Genomic DNA, 16,920 nt, shown 5'->3' with positions numbered 1-16,920 from the left:
GCCATCCCACAGGCTACAATGCTGCCAGAACGGTCTCCATGCTATTGACCAGAAGGAAGAGGAAGCTGTAAAGAAGGCCATCTCGGGCTGCAGAGTGAGGCCTGTTAAAAAAAAAAAAAGGGGGTGGGGAAGAAGGAAGGAAGAAAGAGGATGCTGAGGGGAAGAGGGGGAAGGGAAGGGAGGCAGAGAAGGCAAAGGGACCCTTCCCACACAGCTAGCTACCTACCCTAAAGCCCCACACACGAGGCCAGTCATCTCATTGGCCACAACTTAACCAAGTGCCATCACCTAGCTCCACAGAGCCTACAGAGTGATGTTTGTTTTGGTGCTAGTGTGCCAGCTAGGCTGCCTGGCTTCAGCGAGTCAGATCACGTTAGGGAAGAATGGGAGGAAAGAACAAGTGCTTGGGCTCATGCTGTGTCACGGAGAAAGAAGCCGATGATTGGACCCTGTCAGGCATCTGGGCTATCATTCTACCATCCCGGAACTTACAGGCACTGAAAGCTTCCTGGAGCCCCGTGAACCCCAGCAGTAGCCGAACTTGTGTAGCCAAGGATGACTTTCAACTCTGACCCTCTTGCTTCTGCCACGCAAGGGTCAGGATTAAGGCACACTGGTTTATTCAGTGCTGTATACGCTAGGCCAGCACTCTCCCAACTGAGCTCTCTCCCCATACCCCTTGCAACCAGACACAGAAGAACCGGGAGGAGAGCTCCACAAAGCCCCCCTGGTCACTGTCAGAACTCTCATTGTCCCATGGCTCCTAGAGACCCAGCTGCACCCCCGGCTTTCTGAAGAATCCCTCACTGGTGTTCTCAATCCCACCTCGGCTCCTCCACTATTCCAGGTACCTTTCCCTTTCCACCAGGGAAGAGCTCCTGTGTTTATAACACTTTTAATTATAGAACCGTGTGAGAATTCTTTGTGGAACACAAGGCAGAAATCCAGCTGAAATTGACTAAAATAAAAATACACACACAAATAAAAATTCATTGAAATAAATTTGAAAAGTTCAAGGGCAGAAGCTAGCATGCCAAAGGAAGCTGGTGGCTTAAACGCTCGGCCTGTACTCCCACGTCCAATTCTTTCTTCCTGGTTGGCCGTCTTCTCCTGCAGTCAACAGCATACAGCCAGAAAACAAGCCTAGGGATCTCCCCTACCCCAAGGTCCTGGAAACTCCCACAGCAAAGACAGAATCACCCTCTCCAAGGCCCCTGAGCTCACTGAGGAGCTGATTGGTCAGTTTGGGTCACATGCACAGTCTTTGTCCAATCACAGTGGACAGGGTTCTGGCGCCTAATAGGCTAGGCCGGCCAAGCACAGCCACACAGCACCTTGTGGCTGATGGAGCCTACAAGAAAAAGAAAAGGCAGCGACCCTCCAACGCATAAACGTGCCGCGCAGACTGCAGACAAAATCCCACATCATGAGGGGGCTGGGGCCGGATGGACTTGGGTTCAAATCTTAGTTCAAACACGGAGGAACTGTGTGAACTTGGGAAAGTTACTTTGAGCCGTGTGAGAATTACTGTTTTCATCTCTAAAATGGATATAACCACACCTGCCTGTCAAGGTTATGACAAGGATTTACCAGGACAATAAAGTGTTTGGAAAGATCTCAAGTTCTCAAAATAGCACGAGTAACTTCCCTGATCTAAAGGCCACCGCTGCGGCCTGGCTCAGTGTTTGGACACCACTGTACGTGAAAGGCGCACATGCAACCCAGGGCTGGAGAGCAGGCTCAGTGGTCAAGAGCACATCCTGATCTCAGAGCGAGCCAGAGTTCTATTCCCAGCGCCAACCCAAGAGCTCACAACTGTCTGCAGCGCCCCCTCCGGGGTGTGCGTGTGTGTACGTGTGTGTGTATGCGTGTGTACGTGTTTGCGCTCGGGCGCAGGGCAAACACATGTACACATGTCTGTGTCTAAGTATGTCTGTGCGCACACATGTATGCAGGTGTGCCTGCCTGTGGAGACCAGACCCCGACATCCAGATGTTTTCTGATGCATCCCCAGGTTTGGCTTTGCTGGTTTGGGGACAGGGTCTCTCTGTGGGCCTGCAACTCCCTGTTTTGGCTAGACTGGCCATCAAATCTATGTGGGTGCTGGAAATCTGAACTCCGATATTCGTGCTTGCACAGCCAGCACCTTACGTGATGACCCATCTCCCCAGCTCATTACACTCAGTCCCTTTTGAGTCCTGGTCTATCTGTCTGCCTATATCTAATCTATCTAGCTCTACCTCTGTCTCCTTGTCTTCTGCTTCCTTCCCTTCTTAGGAAGGCGTGCCTGTTAGCTTCCACCAGCTTGGCACACAGGAGTCACTTGGGAATAGGGAAACTCAATTAAGGGATTGTCTCCATCGGATTGGCCCATGGCATGTCAATGGAGACATTTTCTTGACTAACGGTTGCTAGGGAGGACCCAGTCCACTGTGGGCATGCTGCCCCTGGGCAGGTGGTTGTAGTTTGTATGAAAAAGCAGGCTGAGCAAGTCATGGGGAGCAAGCCAGTAAGCAGCACTCCTCCACAGCCTCCTCCATTCCTGCCTCCAGGTTCTTACCCTGAGCTCCTGCCCTGACTTCACCCCACGATGGACTCTAACCTGTAAGATATAATAAACCCTTTCTCCTTCCCCAAGTTGCTTTTGGTCATGGTGTTCATGCAGCAAGATGACGAGAATTAGGACAGACAGTCACCTTGAGGGTGGAGAGGCTTTCCTGAGAAAGGAATGAAGCATTGCCTCACTGCCAGGCAGGGGGCTGGTGACAACTGACTGTTCTGTGTCCTAAAGGAAAGACCAGGAGCCACATTGGTGGACTCTTCAGCTCCTCCATTTTCTCTGCTTATTTCTGCTTCTCTCTTCAGAGATGGGGTCTATATCGCCCAGGCTGGGCTCGGACTCCTGCCTTGGTGCCTGGGACTAAGTATCTGGGACTCCAGATGGGTACATCATGCCCTTGCCTCTTTTTTTTTTTTTTTTTTTTTTTGCTGTGGGAGGGACCAAACCTGAGGCCCCGCCCATGCGGAGCAAACTCTCTACACCAAGTTACATCTCCAGCCCTTGGAACTATTTATTAATGGATCCTGATGTACTTGTCTGTCCAGAAAAGTTGACATGAAAGGAAATATGGAATACAGTTGACAGAAATTCAGGATGGGTGAGGACTTGAGGGTTAAGGGGGAGATACAACTTGGAAACTGTCAATTCATTCAAACGCAGAGACTGTAAAGGTCAAAGGACTTTACTTGGCATCTTTATTGGGGGCAGTTCGGGAAACACGAACTCTAATGTCTGAATCCCTGTTCCAAGGAAGACAGGGACAGCAGGAAATGCCAATCCATTACAAAGCAATAACTAACGAGACTCTTTGAAGAAGCAACTTCTCTTGGAGTTGAAGACATGTGTGTGACTGGGACACGGTGACAGCTAGAGGATAAAGGACGGGATGTAGGCATTTGGTGAATATGTCTACACTGTGAGAGTTACTAACCCTTTGATATGTACCCAAGTCCTCAAGACACCTGCAGGCAAAGGGTGGCCAGCTTCATGACACACATACACATGCAGGCACACACACATGCACGCACACATGCACGCATGCAATGCAGCACTGAGATGGTCCTTACCGCCTCTCAACACTAGCAAAGTTCCTTCGGTGTGATTTTCACTCTCACAGAGGATGCTCCCAGCTAGAGACCCCACAAGCGCCACTTCTGAGGACCAGCCTGGGGGCCCCACTCAGTGCCGCCTGGGAGAACTTCCCCAGGGTGGATACCCAGGCTGCAGAGAGGGCACTCAGCTCAGACCGGACCTCCCCACTGTCTCCCCCGCCCCTGTCTCCTTCACAGCAGCCCACGCAAAGCTTTCCACCTAGATGCTGGTGACTCAGCACCCGTGTAAGCCTGGGCACTTCAACTTTAGTCCACTTCCCTCCCTCTCAAGGCTTGTAGTGAAATACTAAAATTTGCCCCAAAGTTTGCTTTTGTTTTTAAAGGATAGTTCTAATGTTTCTCTTGAGCCCATCCAGCTAGAAGTAGCTTCTTTGTAACTGAGACTTCTCAAAGAGAGAAACCTAGCCCACACATTCTTTCAAACCTAACGAAGCTTTTATGGATACTAAATTCAGGAATTGATGAGGTTAATAAAATGTTACAGTTCCATATTTTATTAAGAATTTATTGGTTTTCTTTGGGGCAGGATCCTCATCTTAGGGCCAAGCATTTTTTTTTTTGAAACTATCAAGTTCACATGTGCCCAGCAGTGAGTTCCTACTGGGTGAGCAGACCCAGAACCCTATGCATGGGTGTGCACACACACTCACACACACATACACACATGCCTCGGCAGGACTGTGGTGGCAGAGGATTTGGCAAGTCAAAACAGGGATCCAGAGCAATGTCATATCATGTCATGTGACAAGAGTACTGCTTCTTTAAAGATTTGTGTGTGTGTGTGTGTGTGTGTGTGTGTGTCTGTGTGTGTTTGCTACAAGTGAAGGGGTGCCCGAGGAGGCACCTGGATAGACTCGAGGAACTGGAATTCCAGACAACCGTGAGCCAGCTGGAACCAACGCAGGTCCTCTGGAAGAGCAACAGGCACTTCTACCAATAAGCCACCTCTCTGTCCCTCACAGAGTCCCTTTGTTTTCAATTTTTTAAACTTTTGAATCTTTTTACTACTTATTCACTTTATATCCCAATTTTAGCTCCCTCCCTCATCTCCTCCTAGTTCCTTCCTTCCTCCTTCTTCCCCATCCCTCTCCCCTAGTCCACTGAAAGAGGGAGTCCTCCTCCCTTGCCATTTGACCCCAGCCTATCAGGTCTCATCTCGACTGCCTGGATCCTCTTCCCCTGTGGCCTGGCAAGGCCTCACCACCAGGGAGAAGTGATGAAAGAGCAGGCAACTGAGTTCATGTCAGTGACAGCCCCTGTTCTCTTTACTCAAGGACCCACATGAAGACTGAGCCGCCTATGGGCTACACCTGAGGAGGGGGTCCAGGTCCTCTTCATGCCTGGTCCTTGGTTGGTGCATCAGTCTACAGAATCTTCCTTTACTGCAACCAGTGGCTTAAGCTGCAAAGGGCACAGAACCCAAAACAAGTGATTGTCAGGACTGGCAAGGCCATTTCTTTCCTCCTAGGAAGAGTGGATAGGGAAGGGCCACATGCCCTGGCTTCCAGAGTGGACACGGAGAAGTTGCTGGCACTTTTTCTGTGACCACAGGCTCTACCTTCCAAGCGGGTGGCATCGGTGTGAGCTGACCCACGAGACTTCTGCACAAAGACAGTGCCCTGAAGGGAGGCTTTGAAAGGCAGACACTGGACACAAGGGCAAGTATCCAGCCTCCCTTCAAATACAGATGGAAGGACGGAGGATCTGAGTCACCCTTCAGCCATGTCTGTAGCAAGGAATGAGGCAGAAAGAAAAAAAAAAAAAAGACTTCTATCTTCTGAGGTATTCACCAGTTGCCTGCCTCATTCACTTCAGGATGATCTGCTGAAATTTAATTCCTCACCACTAGGTGGAGCCAATGTCCACAGTACAGAGCTGGGCCCCGATGCTCGCCAAGCTGCGATCTGAAAAAAGTAGGTTTGGGAGGCCAAAAAGACTAAGGGACAGTGGGCTTCTTCAGAGTTCTTCCCCAGGACCAGTGAAGGGCATGTACCATAAAACTCCGTCCCAGAGTGCACTTCTCCTTCTTTAACATAAATAGTCTTCTCTGTCTAGACCCGCAGTAAAAGCTAGGTAGACTCAAGGCTGACCCTAGCAGTCCCAAACTCCAGGTTAGCAGATGTCTGAGGCCAGGGGAGTTGGACAGGACTGCTGAGAGCAGCTGCTCCCAGCTCCAGCTCCTGCGGATGGAGAGAGCACGAGTGAAGAAGTGTCGCCTCCAGAAAGGACGATCCTGGAACCGGAGGTGTGGGGCGGGTCTCCTCCAGCTTCAAAGTCTACGCGTGCACAGGCTCTCCGGGGGCCGTCGCCTTCGGCACTACTGTGGGCGAGCAGGGATGGCGGCGCTTAAGGCTACGCTGAGCCGACACCGCTGAGCCGAGCCCTGCACAGGCCAGAGAGACAGGTGGAGAGGGCGGAGCTCGGGCTTCGGAGGCTCCCTCATTGGATGTAGGGGTTGCCGGGGTACTGACGAGGGGGCTTAGCTGAGGAGGAGGGGGCGGAACCTGAATGGGCTGAGAGGTGCGGGGGAAGGAGCAGAAACCTGGTGCAGGTACGGCGGGTTCTTAGCTGGCGTCTAGGGTGGCCATTAGCCAAGGTGTCCCCAGGCTCACCACGAGCACATGGCCCCAGGTTCGTGTGTGTGTGTGTGTGTGTGTGTGTGTGTGCGCGCGCGCAGGTGAGTGTGCTGAACTCAAGATGCTGGCCGGCTCCTCCCCTTAGCTCTTATTGGCTTCCCACCAGAAGAACAAAGCCCTCTTCCAATTGAGCCAAAACCTCCTCTACCCTCACCTCTTCCTTAAAACAGCCTCTCTCCAGGGACCAGGTCACATGGTTTTGCAGGCCCAGCACCCAGCATAGAGCCTCCCCTCCCCCCCCATCTTTTGTGGTGGCCCTCTCTTTTCACCTGGCTGTAATGGGTTTGTTCTGAATCCATAGTCACTCACTGAGCACCTACTGTGTACAGGTTCTGAGCCAGGCACCAGGGGAGAGACGCTGTGCTGTGGATGAGTGCGCCCCTAAAGAGCCTTGCTTCTTTATCCCAGGGAATACACAAATTAAGCCAGAACTGGACTGGAAGATTCCTTCCTGCTGACTAGCCTTTGTTGTATCAGAAGGAGTTACTCAGGCTACTGAGGGAGAACTGTCAACGCTAGCCTTACTCATTCGTGGACCCAATGTGCAATAGCTCTGAGCAGCCAGACAAGATGAGCCCACTGTGTAAGAGTAGCATGTCTGCTATGCCCTGTGCATAGTGGGCATCCATGCCTGGTACTGTAAACCCAATCAAGAGCCCATGGCCCAGGAGGTCAGTCATAGTCGGGAAGTCACAGCTGTCATTTGACTAAATGGATATGGTGTTTCTGTCAAATTTGCCTCTTACACACTATCTTTGTGCCCACAGAATAATGCTGCTATCAACTTTGGTCAAAGAAACATACACAACTGGTCAAGGTACCTGAATGTCCAGCCATAAATGAAATATCTACATCAGCCCCAGCTCAGGGAACATTGCTGAAGACGGGACAGAAAACATTAGATCTGGAAGAAGGGTTGGGAGTGGGGAGAAGTGGGAAATGATGACTTCCAGCCATGACACATGGCTGTTACACACGTGAACTGACACTACATATCATCAACTGGACCAGACTGGGCCCATTGACACCCTGTCATGGGGGGAGGGGGAGCCTATGGGACCCCATCCTTCCCAGAGGATTTATTCACAGATGACAATTGATGGGTGAGAGACATTTTCTTCAGTGGTATAGTCACTGGGAAACAACCCTAGTGAAACTCACTGGGACACACACACACACACACACACACACACACTGTTGGGAAGAGAACAGGAATTAGAGGGAGTGGGAAGAGAATAAGACAGTGTAATGGAAATGACTCTGATGACAATATGTACATATGTGAAATGTCATAATGAAGCCCATTATTATGTATAATTAACATGTGCTAATAACATTTTTAAAAAAGATTAACCCTCACACACAAAAAATTCCTGTGTTGAAAACTTAATCCTTAATGCAGCAGTAATGGGAGATGAAGCCAGTAGGAGGTAATTAGGGAGCTGAGACCCAGTCTCAAAATACTGACAGTAATAAGTGGTTGGGACTCGAGGGCTGCCCTGGAGAGGGATGCTTTGTTATCTATCACCGCATTCACCTCCTCTCGCTTCTCCACGTCCACTCTCACCCTTTTCCTTCCTGCCACGGCACGGTGCTACAACAGGTCCTTCAGCACATGCGAGCCCTAACCCTCCGGCTTCCCAGTTTCCAGAACTGGAAGAAGGAATTCTGTCCTCCCTGTGTCAAGGAGGCTGCCACATCGGAAAGGAGCCAAAAACACAAGGTCACAGGCTTGGTATTGTAGGACCAAGAATAAGAAGCTGAGAAACCTGACAGGTTATCCCCACGCTGGGTAAGGATGCAGGCAGGCCTGCGTTAGCTTTGGTTGCAGGTCCTTACACACCCATAAAACTTAACCATAGTCAATTGTAAATGTCAAGAGGAAAAAAGTACTTCTTTGTTGCACTTTTGCTACATTTTAACTACAGCTACAAAAACAAAGAAATAAATGGCAACCCACAGACTAGTTCTATTTGGGAAGAAGAGAGCAGAGTTCTTAGTCTATACAAGAATCAACCTCTTCTTAAATGGCAAATTTCCAATAAAATTTGAAGAAGTAAATTGCCTCTGCAGACAAGCTCATGGTGTTCTCGCAGGACGATACTGCTGAGTTCCACTAGAGGGCAGCAGAAAACGGGAGCGGAAACGCTCCAGGTGCGTTCCCACCAATTCGAGTAGGATGTGAGAGGTTGGTAAAAACCGCGCCAATGGGAGCTTACGTGTTTCGGGGGGTTACTTTAGGCCAACCAGCTCTCTAAGTGATTTATATGAACTAACTCACTCGCTCCTCCCAGAAGCCCTACGTGGAAGATGTGATTGGCGATTGGGACAGGGAGATGAGGACAGGATTCCTGTCTGAGGAGGAAGAGAAGGGCGACAGGGTACCATCTCTTCCACCAGCCTAGGGCTACCCACACACGCGCCTTCTGTGGAGCCCACCTGCCTTCCCTCAAAAGCTCCAAATGTAGCTAGATATACTGACACACGCCTGTAATCCCAGCACTCGGGGAGGCAGAGGCAGGTGGATCACTGTGCGTTCAAAGCCAACCTGATCTACATAGTGAGTCCCAGGACAGCCAGAGCTACATGGTGAAAGCCTGTCTCAAAACATCAAAAAGCATTGTGTTGTTTGTTTTGTTTTGTTTTTCGAGACAGGGTTTCTCTGTGTAGCTTTGGCTGTCCTGGACTCTCTTTGTAGACCAGGCTGGCATTGAAATCACAGTGATCCACCTGCCTCTGCCTCCCCGAGTGTACAGGCGTGTGCCACTACAGCCAGCTCAACAAAAAACAAAACTTTTAAAGCCCCAAGGTAAGCCAGGGCAAATGTGGCCTTGAGCCCGAGGCTCGGTCCTTCTCTTTGTTTAGTTCTTTGAGTTCCTGGTTCGGCCAGCACTTACTGAGTCACTGCTGCGCACAAGCTCCATGCTAGTCTCAAAGTTTACAAAGGTGCCTGCTTGGTGAACAAGACGTCTGCCCCTCCTGCTTACACTGAGTCCCGTTCTCACCCCAGGTGGAAGGGTCCCTGTGAACTTTGTGCCTGGGTACCCAGGTGTATCTTGCCAGTGTGGAATTGCCTGGCCTCAGCCTGCCTCTGTACGATAGACAGCCTGCAGCCCTAGATGCCTGTTGGAAGCTGGCCCAGCTCCAAAGCCTTTTCACCCATTTTTCTGCTGCAGCCTGGTGAAGGGGGCGCCAGAAGGTGGCCCCTTGCCCAGACCATTTGGGGCAGGAAGAGGCAGGACCTTTCCTGGGCCAAGTGCCTGTGAGTCCTGCCAAACCCACCCACACCTACCTGGCTCTCTGGGGCCCTGCTGCCTGGGAAAGCAGCTCTCCCACCACACCAGCCCCACCTAACAAGCAGACCCTTCCCTATCACTTACCTGTGTCCCCTGAGCGCCCCAGGGCAGGGCAGGACCCAGAGCCAACCCTGACGGCTGCTGTTGAAAACAGGTAATGGTGCCTCCAGAGACAACAGCCAACCTCTCCCTTCTCTTGTTCCAATCCTCTGAGCCCCCTGCTGGATGCCAGGCCTGCTGTGAGACCAAAAGGTCAAAGGTTAGCCAATGGAAGCTGGAGACTTCCACAACCTTCTCTCGGGGCTGGAGGTGGAGCGAAGGGAGAGGGGAGAAAGACTTCAGTGTATGAACTGTACCACGTCAGGCAAGAAGCCCCCGTATAACACCACTGAACACTAAGTGGATTCACACCACGGTGGGTCCCCACCACCAGATCCAAAAGGCACAAAAACCTATGAGCTCAGATAATTGGAAAATGTGGTAAGCTAGAAAATGATGTTTCCAGCATGTATAAATATATTTAATTATAAGTTTATGTAACTTAATTATTAACAGTAGCTGTGTTTAACAACCCTCACAAAATTCCTGAAAACAACTCTCAGTTCTCAGGTTCACACAAGCTGGCACAGCCCCCTGCAGGAAACTGAGGAAGACTGGGCCACCCAAGATAGGGTGGTCAATCAGGAGACAGAGAAGGCTTACTGGAGGAAATTATGCTATGGAGATGAAGCAAGAGAGTCTAAGTACCCCAGACAGGAGACGGGGAGTATGCCAGGCTTGGTGGGGGCGATGGCAGGAGAGGAGAGAAAACATGGGCATGGAACAGAAACCCCCCTCGCTCTCTCGCTCGCTCTCTCTGGCTGAGGGGACATCTGGGCCCCACCCTGCTTCTGCTATTGATGCTCTGTCACTTTGGCCAGGACCCCACTCTGCTCCAGGGTTCTCCCCTCTGTCATCCTGGGACCAGAAGCCAGATGGTCTCCGGGCCTGTGGGGGTGTCTAGAGCCCCTAGAGATCTGTGGAGGGGTCTGTTGTCTGGCTCACGATGCTCATAATAGGCATCTGGCCCACAGGAGACCCCCGGTAGCCAAGTCTCCCCTCTCGCCCCAGCCAGTTCCCCCAGGTGATCACCGAAACTCCTGGCTTAGCTGCTGGTTTGTAACTATAATTACAGTCATTTCTAGAACGCTTTGCTGCCTCCCCTAATTACCAAGCCCATGCGATTCCAATTACACATCTAAAGAAACATGTCAGGAGCCCCTCCCAAGGGCCAATCCGGGACTGCAGCCCCCAGGCCAGCTGGGATGTCGAGGGTGCCCCCCCCCCCCCGCCACTCCTTCCATGCCAACCAGGCAGGAAGTCTTCAGCCCACCCAGGGCCAGCCCTGGGCGGATAGAGAACGAGGGAGCCAGATGAAACACTCCAGCAGGAGGCTTGCATCTAGACAGGGAAGAGGCCTCTCCCGGCCAAGCGGAAACCTCTGCTCCAAAGGCTGCGGGGTCACCATCAGGGTGCACCGGGTAAAGCTCAGAGCGTGGCCTCTGATCTTGAGTCTGTTATTACCACCCACTGCACAGGCACCTACTCTGCATAGAGGCTGGGCGGCCCACACCCACTGGGGCAGGAGCACAGGGCCCTCCAGAGGAAGCCCCATTGGTTCAGGACTCTGTTTGGGAGATGCTGTCCCCAACATCAGTTAAGCCTTTCACAGGGTGTACTAACACACACCTTAAATCCTAGCACGCAGAAGGCAGAGGCAGACAGATCTTCTTGAGTTCAAGGCCAGCATTGTCAATACAGCCAGTTTCAGGCCAGCCAGGGATACACAAAAAGACCCTGTCTCAAAGTTAAAAGAAGGAAAAGAAACAAAAACATAAAACAAAAAATAAGCATCCCTCTCTACCGCTCCCACCCACAGGTTCACCTCAGTTCTCGGGAGCCCCCTTCCCTCTATCTGCTGTGGTCTCTCTGTCTGGGCCCCCATCAATGACTACCCCCCTCTGTGCTTCTAATCTTGATCAGTGGCTTCTCCCTCACGTTTCCACTCAGCTCACAGCTCCTTAAACATAGCCTCATACGTGGCTCCCCCTACCACAGCCCAGCCAGCGCTACCAGCCCCAAACTCTCATCACACAGGCCCAAACCCACCCGTACCCTCTCCCCCGCCCCTCCCTAAGCTGCTTTTATCCAGCCTCCAAGGCCTCAAGCCGGATACCCTCTACTCCTTCCAAACACCTTCAAGCCCTACCTCTGAACTCCCCTCCAACCTATTAGAAGTCCATATGAGTTTGACCCCCTCGCAGGCCCCGAGGGGCAGTGCTGTGCAGAGGTTGGAGGTTCCAGCAGACTCCACCTCTGCTCCTCCAGTCACCCGATGTGTGGCTTTGAGGAAGTTTAGCCTCTCTGAGCTTTTCATCTTAGTCAGAGTTCCTATTCCCAGCCTTGCCATAAGGAAAAATTCAAAGTGGTCGATGAGGGCAGGAGGAAGGGGTGAAGTAGAAAGGGACCCAGGAGCCAGGTGCCTCAGACTAGTAGCACCCATTAAGGCCTGAGCTTATCACCAGAGACAATGGAGAGCCTTCGGGGTAAAGACTGAAGTCTCCGCTCGCCTGTGCCCCTTCCACAGTCCCAGGGGGTGTTTGCATAGGTGCCCCATCCTGCCTTGGGGTACTGGGCATCCGCCCTACATGGACACTCCCTAGGTGGTGGAACCATGGCAGGCAGGCTCTTCTCTTCACACCAGACCCCAGGCCTCTCTCACCACCCAGAACCGGGGTGTCACCTGGTTTCCAACCTGTGCCAAAGTGTCTGCAGCAGGAGAGGGCTTGTACTGGTTAGTTTTTGTCCACTGACACAAGCTGGAGTCTTCTGGGATGCGAGACCGCGGGGAGAGGAATTGCCTCCATCAGACTGACCTGCAGGAAAGTGTGTGGAATTTTTTTTTTCCAGTTAATGACCAATGTAGGAGGAACCGGCCCACTGCACTGTCAGAGCATCATCCCTGGGCAAGTGGTGCTGGGAGATGCAAGAAAGTGAACTGCGCAAGCCATGGGGAGCAAGCCAGTAAGCAGCACTGTGCGTGTTCCTGCTGCCGCCTGCTCAGGTCAGTGATGAGGAGTGCTGTGGGGAGTCAGCCAAAGAAACCCTTTCCTCCCAAAGCTGCTTTGGTCATGGTGTTCCATCACAGCAACAGAGAGCCAACCATCCCAGGAGTCCGGGCTGGCCTCTGAGGCAGCCTCCAGATCCCCACTCTGCCCGCCTCTGACCCACGCCCTCCACCTGCAGAGCGGTCTAGTCTAATCAGTCTGTGTAAGCAGTAAGCCAGCTCTAGGTGCTGAGGTTATCTCATTTGATGGAGGGCGAGCTAAGCCGGCCATGGTCCCTTCTGATTCCCTCCGCAGCCTCCACAGAGCCATCATGGGAGCCTGAGTCTCCTCCCTGAAGAGACCAGCAGCTGGCCCTGGACAGACCCAGGTAAACAGGACATCTCACACTGGGGTCTCTCTAGGTGGCCGGTAGGGGGCACTGCTGCCCCCAGATTCCACCCACCTGTCCCAGGTCCCAGGACACAATGAGGCAGGGTTACAAAAGGGGTTCGTCCTTTCTAGCCTGAGTATGAAAGAAAACAAAAGCCCTCTTTCCCTTCTTGTATTGTGTATCCACCAGCTGAGAGAACGTTCTCGAAATGCACCCAACTCTTTCCCAACTCCGCTCCCAGGAGAGGGCAAAGACTGGAGGAGAGAATGTGTCCAGGCCATAGCCACACGGAAAGTTGTCTTTCAAAGGAAGCTAGGCCTAGGCAGGAGCTCCCAGAGGCTCCATGCTAAGTGTCTCCAGGCAATCACATTGGGGTAGAGAGTGACGGACGGTCCAATTGCTGTGAAGAGAGAGGGTGCCTCCGCCCCCAGGACAGGAAAGGGTAAAGGAGAGAAGGGTCAGTAAGGAGGATTGCAGGAACAGAGAGGACCTACTTGGGCCCTGGGGAGAGATCATTGGGTGACCCTGCCCAGGCAAGGAAAACTCCATGTCATCTATCAGCCCTAAAACCCTCACTAGAGGTTTTATTTCACAACCAGCTCTCTGAAGCCTGGCCCCAGAGCAGCAAGTTAGGCAAGACAGGAGGGACGGAATTCATAAGGATCCCACAGGCGAGGGCTCTGTGCCACGCTCATCTGCCTGATCAAGTCCTTAGTGCCCCATCTGGCAGGATGGACCAGACGGCCTCTGGTGAACTTTGTACCCCAGCCTTACTGGGTCCTGAGGCCTGAGGCAGGTGTCTGGAACCTGGTTGTGGCCACTCCTGGGGCAGCACCTCCCGCTGTCGGCTACCTAGGGCGGCCCCAGGGCCAAATGCTAGGCCTCTTGGTGGCAGGAGACTGCAGAGGGGAATGGAGGGGCCATGGCTGCCTTAGCTTGCCCTCTGAGGGCCCCTGCATCATTGCCCCCTAATTACCACTGATGCTCCCGCAGCCGGGCAATTTTAGTGAAGCCTCATTAAAGCCGGCAGCCTCACCCTGCGGTTCGCCACTGCCCAGGGGGCCAGGGCCAGGGAGTCTTTTTCTGGGAACAAGAAAAGAGGAGATGGGACCACGCTAGGGAAAGGGCAGCACTTGCTTGCCTGGTGGTAGGTGGAGGGACTGGTGACTCGCATGACCAATTGGTGATGCCATTTCCTCAGGAGCAATAGAAACCAGACAAGAAGGCAGGGCGGCATTTTGTGGATCAGCAGCCATCAGGGCGGCCCTCCCACCACCTCATGCTGACGTGGAAGCTTAATTCACGTTCCGGTGCTCTCAGTTTCACATTTAAACACCTTGCCCTCCACATTGTCTCCACCCTCACCCTGCTTCAACTGCCATGGTCCTTGGCTTTAACCGCAGAAAGAGCTCCAAATGGAAAACTGCTTTCCTTTCAGGGTACCACACTGGGGGGAAAGGCAGGGACCCCAGCTTCTTCCAGTACCACCACTCCCTGTCCCCACTCACCATGGGCCTTTGCTCCCACTCTTCCTCCTGCTTAGGATCCCTCACTTTGCCTAGTTATCACTCTTCATCCTTCATGTTTCAACCCATGTCACTCCCTCTAAGGAGCTGTCTCTGGCCTTTCCTCTTGGTCATCCTCAGGACATGTGTCCTGGCACCCCTCTCTGTGGTCAGACCAAGGCTTTGGTTGTACCTGTTCCATCCCACGGGATCTGAAGGGCCAGGAAGCAAGGACCAGTTCCTGCTCTGGTGTGCCCCATTGTCTCCACAGCATGGGGCACAGTGCCAGGAGCACAGCACGGAAAGAATGGGCTCTCTAGTTACCTGCGTGTGTCATGGTGACCCTTCAACTTCCTCTCTTGCCCAGCCTCACTCCTCTCTGTAACCTTCTCATCTGCTTCCTGTAAACCTTCCTGATGGTTGGACCCTGAGGCAGAGACCAAGCGTATGGCCCATGATCAAGACAAGACAGACTCGTATAAATTCACCAGCAGGTTCCCGGATATCCTTAGTGATACCAACGGCTCTAACCCATGACTCAGAGGAATCCAGTCTCCTGAACTCACTCCAGACAGGAGGAGTGAGTTCAGCCTCAGATTTGGCTGCCAGCTCAGTCTCCGCGCCTATTGCCCTCGGGGATGATCTAACTGCCTAACTGCCCAGAGAGGTCAGAGCCCAGCCAGGGTCACACAGCAGAAACGTCACAGAGCCACAGCAAGGATCCAGGGTGCCAACTCCTACCCAGGGTTCTCCCAGTGCTCTAATAAATGGGGCTATTTTTAGGAAGCTAATTAGCAAGTCAAATATGACTCCTGCTAAAAATATGCCACCTTTATGCTTTTCAGAGTCTCTGCATCACCTCATTTGCTCCTTCAACGAGGGAGTGGGCGGGGCAGCCAGGAAGGTGGGGATCTCATCAGAAAGGTGCAGTCCCCAGAGAGGAAGTGTCTGGTCCTCAGACAGTGAGCCTAGCCTTCCTGCTTTGGCTGCCTGAGCCTAGCTGCTGCCTCAAACTGCCTTCTCACAGTTCTGAGACCTGTGGCAGTCTTGAAGCCTGGTGCCTACTCGTGCTTCTCCTGGGTGAAGCCCTCATTTCCACATGGTCTGGGACAGGAGGCGTGGGCAGCTACTGCATAGCTTGGGTTGCCCCTTAGTTGGGGTCCCAGTTCCCCGTTAACCCAGGGACTGGGGTCACATGCAGCTGTTAGTCCAGCACCCCACCTCCTGCTTGACTCTTTCCACCATAGAAGCGGCACCAGACAGGGCTGGACAGACAGACACCAGGTCAGATCCTCAGTTCCTTCCTGAGCCCCCGACTGGGATGCTAGTGCCCAAGGAAATAGCAGAGTGGGGAGGGGTGGGCTGTGTGTGACAGAGGGTGTGTCTGAGCCCCTGTTTCTCAAGCAAGCAATTCACACACAGGCCAGAGTACCATGAGCTGCCCCTTGCTGCTGTGCAGGAACAAGCTGAATCTGCACGTGGTGAGTAAGATCTAGGGGTCCCCCAGTTCCCAGAGGTCTCAACTTAAAACAAGGACTGATTATGACAAGTCCTTCACTGAGGTGTAGGCTCAGTTCTTTGTAGTCAGGAGGGGTACTTGGGAGGGGCTACGCCAGGGCAATGAAGAAGAAAAAGGGCCCTGTGACAAGCAGCAGGTATAATGGGTGAAGGGACTGAAGACCATGGATTCCTCTTACGAGTACATCCACCTGTGCCTCACCTCACCCACAGGGCCAGGTGCTTGGGAAGGGTCTGGGCTTACATTCAGTTACTCACAGTGCATTATGAATTTGATGTGAGCAGACACACTCGGGGTAGCTCTCCTTCATCTGAGAGTCCCTGTACTGACAGGTCTAACCAGGAGAGACGGTTCAACAGGAAAAGGACAAGGGCTTGGATACCCTAATGAAGGGAAAGGAGGAAGGGGACCACATAAGGCAAGACAAACCTGTCCCAGGAAAGGCACAGTTGCCCAAGAGATACCTCTCCTGCAGGCTTGTGTGAGTACCCTCTGGGCCACATCCCATTCAGCCAGCAACATCTTGCTGCAAGAATCATGTCTGCTGCTAGTCATGTTGGCAACGGGACCAGAGCCATGCTGTGAAGGGGAGCAGTGAAATGCTGACACTGCAACAACAAGGCCATCGGTTTGCAAGGAGGATGGGAAGATGCTGTGTCTCAGGATCGATCCTGAGGTGGCATCCAGCTATGAGAGCTCTCTGTCCCCAGTTCTCAGCTCAGCGGGTTCCTGATTACATATTTGGAGTCAGGGCTGCTCAAGGCCTTATGTGGGCATAGCTCAGAACCTGCTGCATTCTTGAGACGGCCTGTCAC

At 52.6% G+C, this 16,920-nt stretch overlaps 1 long non-coding RNA gene across 1 annotated transcript; it reads right to left on the bottom strand.

Moving 5' to 3' along the window:
* Window positions 1-3,221: 3,221 nt before the first annotated feature.
* On the bottom strand, window positions 3,222-15,026 carry LOC132650018 (uncharacterized). Its single transcript, XR_009588387.1, has 4 exons — window positions 14,911-15,026; window positions 12,399-12,519; window positions 9,689-9,841; window positions 3,222-6,055 (listed from the first exon to the last, which is right to left on the bottom strand). It is a non-coding gene; the product is annotated as an uncharacterized LOC132650018 (long non-coding RNA).
* Between the last annotated feature and the right edge of the window lie 1,894 nt (window positions 15,027-16,920).

Source organism: Meriones unguiculatus, chromosome 1 (assembly GCF_030254825.1).
Source record: "Meriones unguiculatus strain TT.TT164.6M chromosome 1, Bangor_MerUng_6.1, whole genome shotgun sequence".
NCBI lineage: Eukaryota > Metazoa > Chordata > Mammalia > Rodentia > Muridae > Meriones > Meriones unguiculatus.
This window is presented reverse-complemented; position numbering and strand designations above follow the sequence as displayed.